Here is a 6000-nt window from a genome sequence, read left to right on the forward strand (position 1 = left end):
TCATCATAAAGGTATCCACTCGAGGAGTAGTTAGAAACAGCCAGTCCTTTGGATCATTCAGATTGATCCTTCATGTTTCTCAGGCTTGGATTAGGATGCTGCAGGGTTGTGAGTGTGGTTATGTGTATGCTTCTGTGTGTGTTTGTGGTGTGTGTGTATGTGTATGTGGGGGGATTGGGTTGGGTAAGGCTGGGGTACTGTCCAGGGAAAATGTCTGCTTGGCTGTCCCTGGCTGAGAGGTAAGCCTTTGCCGGTAGAAAACCAACCGTGTTGTCGCCAGCTGAGGAGCCAAAATCACTGAGGCGTTTTTTTTTTTAAATGCGCCTCCGGTGCCTGAGAGGGAGGGGGTATTAAGCAAATACACACACAAGCACAGTCGTGGATATGTACAATGCTGTTCTGCACACACACACACCTACTCAAACAATGCTCCAACAAAAGTGCAGGCATATACCTTAACACAGAGCCAAAGGTACACCCTCGAATACCTCTCACACAGACATACTCTGTGTGTGTGCGCACACACACACTTCGGAGCAGCGAGCCGAGTCGCCGTGCCAGGTGGCAGGGGGAGGCTCTCGGCTCAAAACGAGCACAGAGGAGGAGGAGAGGCTCTTGGCTGGCCTTGAAAGCGAGATGCACAAACAGCAGTGGCGATGCCCAGGTTTGGATTCGGCCTGGGAAGCCCTGGAGGGGTTTCCTGAGCATACAAGCAGGGAGGACAGGAGGGTTGCTGGGATGGCTTTTGGGCAGCTTTTGGGCTGTGGTCAGCCCTTTTTTGTAACAGAGAAGTGTGATCCCAGACACAGCTGTCCTGTTCTGAGCTGGACCTTCTTGTCCACAGGTCTAGAGCTGCAGTGGGGAGGAAACAGGGCTGCTGCAGTGGGCTGAAACTGGGCTTACACACAGCGTATTGTTTATTGCTACCGAGCTAGGCACTAAATAAGATGTGCCTTTACCCCCTTCTAAGCTGTGTGTGTAGCATTGCAGGTTTAGGACAAATGGTATGCTAATTATCTCTAGAATGGAAATACAACACTGAGAGATAAGGTGCTGTGTTCGCACCCGGCCCGCTGAGGTGATCAGATAAGGGAGAGTTGACTGGATCCAGTAGCCAGATGGATTGGGTACCTTCACACACCAAAAACCACAAAGAAAAGGTCAAACAACGTGAATCCTATGTCAAAATGAGAGAATAAGAGAACCCAAATGAGCAAAAAAGCCTTGAAAAGCTTAAAACAGAGCCACAGCTGTAAATTCTATGGTTATCCGTCAGCTGTGGTATATTGTAAACCACCAGGGAGCTTCCCTTGTCAGGGTATCCATTGTCTGTGTTTCCCCTGAACTCTCAAACTACCACAAACAGGATCAGGTCCCGGTGGAGGAGAACTCTAAGAAGGGATAACTGTGAAGAAGAGACAGAGTAGGTGGGGGTGGGTGGGATGTAAGAGGGGGAGGAGGAGGAGAGGAAGAAGAGACCAGGTAGAGAAGGAGTTAAAAAAAAAAAGTGAAAGAAGCAGAAGGAGTGAAAGATGTGAATTAACAGAGTGGCAGTGAGGTAGTCTGGTTGGGGCTGGCTCCCGTAAAGTGAGCTGTGGGGCGTGTAAAGTGAGCAGGGGGCTATTTGGGTCGTTTTCACATGGAGCCTGGCCACACTCCAGAACTGAGCAGGGAGGGAGGGAGAGACTCCTAATGGCTAAGCCTTTCACTAGGCCACACTGCAGTGAGCCGTAATTGAAGGTAATTGTTGGGAAGAGCCGACACACACAGCTTCTCCACTGTTCCCCGGGCTGAGATGGACAAGCCTGGGATGACAGAGTGGGAGAAAAGAGGGGGGAATGAAGGTGTGGAGGGAGGGGTGTTGAGGGTGAGGACCGTGGGGAGGCCAGGTGAAGAGAAGGAGCAGGAGCATAGAGGGAGATTGCATTACCCCACCTCCACCGTCCCCAACTGTCCTACACGGCATTTGTCTGCTTGCACAATTGCGTAATTGTGTCCCCGCTAAATGGTCTGAAGGGCTGCTGCAGCGTCTTGGATGCAGGTGGACAGGCTCGGATGACAGACGGACGGACTGAAAGAAGAGAGAAAAGACAGTGAAAACAAGAAACAGAGCTGGATGCCGGGAGATCACGAGCTCACGTTGGGACACCAACTTTAAAAATCCTACATTTTGAAATACTTTTCTTCTGATGAAGCCTGCACTGCACTCCAGTAAATTTGATCAACACACACCACCTCTCTAAATTCTTCAATGAATACATTTTGCTCTTTGTCACGCGCACACAGACATTTTTCAAATAGATTTCATGAGTTTGTGCTGAGGCGATGGTGTTCATGTGTGTGACTGAGCGTTCAAGTGTGTATGTGTGTGTGCGGGCAGGAGATGGAGGAAATCACCTTCCCCACTTTGCCTAGCCTCCTCGGTTGGATGGGTTTAGCTCCATGAGCGCACTGGAGCAGGAAATCCAGATTCGCAGCCTATCAGCGAAATAGCACATATATGACTCCCCAGCCTAAGTCGGTCTAATCAGGTCTGCCAACCCGCTAACTCCACCACCATCATCACCAGGCGCCAGATTGACTCCTGAGCCCAAATCGCAGCTCCTGCTTTAACGCCATAAAATGATTCCTGTATTGGTTTCTCCCCTTAAACCTGGTGAAGCTAATGCAATGTAATGTAAAAATTAGAAGCATAGTGTGACTCTGCTGCATGTCAGCAAGTGCAGATTTGACTGGACGAGGACAGGCGGGGGGTAGACGAGGCCGACTGGACTTATTGAGGATGAGAAGGACAGGGGGAAAAAAAAGAAGAAAAATCAACCCAATTACCCCGGCAGAGCTACTGTTCTGCAGCCTCTTGCAAGTGCGGCTGATGAATGTGAAATGTTGTAATTTGCGAGTGCTGATAGTGACGGAGGAGTGGCGCTAGATCCAGAAGAATTGGAATTAGAAAAATGAAAGACAGGATCCGATTTTCGCTATCAGCAGTGTGCCCCCCAACCCCCCTTCAGCTAAATAGGCTCGCTCATCTTTTATTTCCAACGTAACCTTTTTGCCTTAATTACTTAGTATCTCTGATCCGGGTTCCTGCGTTGCTGTTGGCATCAAAGGGGCTTGGCTGTGCACACATGCATCAGGACAAGCTTTGATAATTAGCACAGCAAAATGAACTTTAATTCTTTCTTTTCAAATGCTAGATCTGGCCCATAATTACTGCTGTATAATTAAAAGTCCCAATCAATCTTTCGGATTGCACTGTCTCAATGAAAGAACAGGAGAAATTAGACCTTAATCCTCAGAACACTGTCTCCCGTTGCGCCCCTCACTTCTCATGTCCTTTTTCACACGTGGTGTTGGAGTTACGGTTTACATGCTCACACTCTGAAACACACGTTCTCACACACTACCACACACTTTTACATTTCCATCACAAACCCTGAAAAGACAAACCCCATTTTAACTAGAAAGGGTTCCATTTTTTTATCCTCCTCACCTCCTACTGCTAAAAATGTATAATATAATATAGACCATTATGTTCTTTAAAAACTCATTACAGCGTTTGAAATGGGAATCTTGGGAAGTCTGTTTAAAAATTGCCTCCTCCACATTGTATGGAGATGGGGGAAGACACATCGAGGGACGTGGCATGCAATTAAGAGCAGAATGGATTAGTTTCCTTTTTAAAGTTATTGAGACACAATGAAGGGAGAGGCTTTCTCTGTTTCCCCCTCCTCTCATCATCTGTATTGATGGCTCCCCTGTAAGCCCCTCCGCCTGCCCTCTCGCAGTTAATGACAGTTTGCATTTCACACTACAGGAACCAAGGAAAACCCTTTGGCCTTTTCCTGTGAAGAGTGAAGAGATAGACTGTGCATGAGAAAAGAGGTGTGACAGAACCGTTTGACTTTGTAGGTCGTGGCTGTCGTGGTGTGGAGAGGAATTAGCCCAAGACAAACATGTCAGACTAAAAAGCATTACTTCTTTCACATGTCACAGTGGCCCATTCTTGCCTTCTCTGAAAGTCACAGAATCCGAAAAGTTTGCAGCGAAGCAGAAATTACTTGGCTTACAGTATTTATGAGGCCTGGTATGTAGAAGCATTAGCTTTTTTTTTTAAAACTGGACTGTCAAAAAAGAGGCCTGCTGCAACAGGAACCACAGAACGAATGCTTGTCTTCACAAAGACTTGATTGCAAAAAAGGAATGTGGAAAATATGACTTTCATATAGCTAATGCTTCAGCAAGTAAAACCAAATACATGTTTGTGTGCCTTAATTATTTATGGCATAGGTTCAACAAGGTGTTGGAAACATTTACAGTGGCTGCAGATTTCCATGAAGGGAATCTCCCGTTCCACATCCCAAAGCTTATCTACTGGATAGAGATCTGGTGACTGTGGAGGCCACTGGACGGCTGGGAAATCATTCTTGTTCACGAAAGCAGTTGGAGGTGATTTGAGCTTTGTGACATGGTGCATTATCCTGCTGGCAGTAGCCATCAGACGATGCTACACATGGACATGGTCAGCAACAATAACCAGGTAGTTTATACCAGCGTTTTTCAAAGTGGGGACAGAGGGCCACCAGGGAGTGCTAGGGGGGCCTCAGAAAATTAGAGAGGAGCAAAAAAAAAAAAAAAGAAGAAAAAAAACAACAAAGTTCGGCTGCAAGTTCGTCATAATCACATAATCACACTGTGTAGACCTGGAGGTTATCAGGCTGCTCCACTCACCAAGCTAGCGTGTAGCATGCTAGCGTGTAGCATGCTAGCATGCAGCAAGCTAGCGCAAAAATTGACACACACACACACAAACACATACACGTGCACACACACGAAAAAGAGGTTTGAATTTTTTTGTTCTGTTATTATCTAAAACAATTTGTTAAAAAGTGTAACATTCAGTCAGAATATACAGTGCTGAATAAATGGTAATACTTTTTTATTATGCTAAACAAATTCAATAATTATGGAATAGTGAATAAAAGTAAGAAAATACATTCTAAAAGTTTATGTTTCTTTACATATTTTGTTATTTTGTAGCATTGTCTGTGAGTTTGGGGGTCCCCGGCCAGAAGCTAATGCTGTTTGGTGCCCTAGGCATGGAAAAGTTTGGGAGCCCCTGGTATATAGTGTTTAAATCATACTCAGCTGATACTAAGAAACCTAAAGTGTGCCAAGAAAATTCCCCACACACTATTTACACAGCATTGCAGGGCTGAAACCATACTGAAACCGTACCGTACATTTTTTTTTTTTTTATCTGAGACGCCACCTGATGTTGCCTCCAAGTTTCGCTTAACACGCAGGGTTACACGGTAGCAAGCGGCTTTAAACACACCGGCTGTTCTGGATGTGTTATGTGGCTGATTCAGCAAAGAAATATGTAAAGACATTGTCGGAGGAAGAGAAGAAAAGAATAAGAGAGAAAGACAGAACAAGAGATAAGACAAGGCTGGCTGGAGAGAGCTGAGGGTACGCGGAGCTCACAGTACAAGTAAAATGCAAGATGGATGCTGAATTAGCCATCGATAAGTGGCTTGGCACTGATTAAAGTGCAAAAGTTCTGTAGTGTGTCTTTTTTGTTGAATTTTTGATCCCATTTTTCAAAAAAAGTTGAGACGGTGTGTTCAGTAAAAACAGAATTCAGTGATATGTGCATTTTTCCCAAGTCTGTATTTAGGATAGTACAATTGTAGATATATTAGCTAATTTGATTCTGATGACTTCATCATATGGCATAAACTTCTTCTTTAGGCAAACTAAATGTTTTGTTTAATATCTCCATATCTTCACATCACTTTCTTCTTCATGACAGTTTTGCTTGTTGTATAACCTGTCCTTTCTCTGGGGAACTAGCAAAAGTTCTAGGAGTCAAAAATTAAGTAACTACATGCCATTGTGTTGCCCCACATTGCCCTCAAACCAGTCAAATCACTCTCAAAAGGCCCTAAAATGTAGGGCTTATGATTAAACACCAAGCATATATTAAATTAAACCATT

Source organism: Melanotaenia boesemani, chromosome 23 (assembly GCF_017639745.1).
Source record: "Melanotaenia boesemani isolate fMelBoe1 chromosome 23, fMelBoe1.pri, whole genome shotgun sequence".
Lineage (NCBI taxonomy): Eukaryota > Metazoa > Chordata > Actinopteri > Atheriniformes > Melanotaeniidae > Melanotaenia > Melanotaenia boesemani.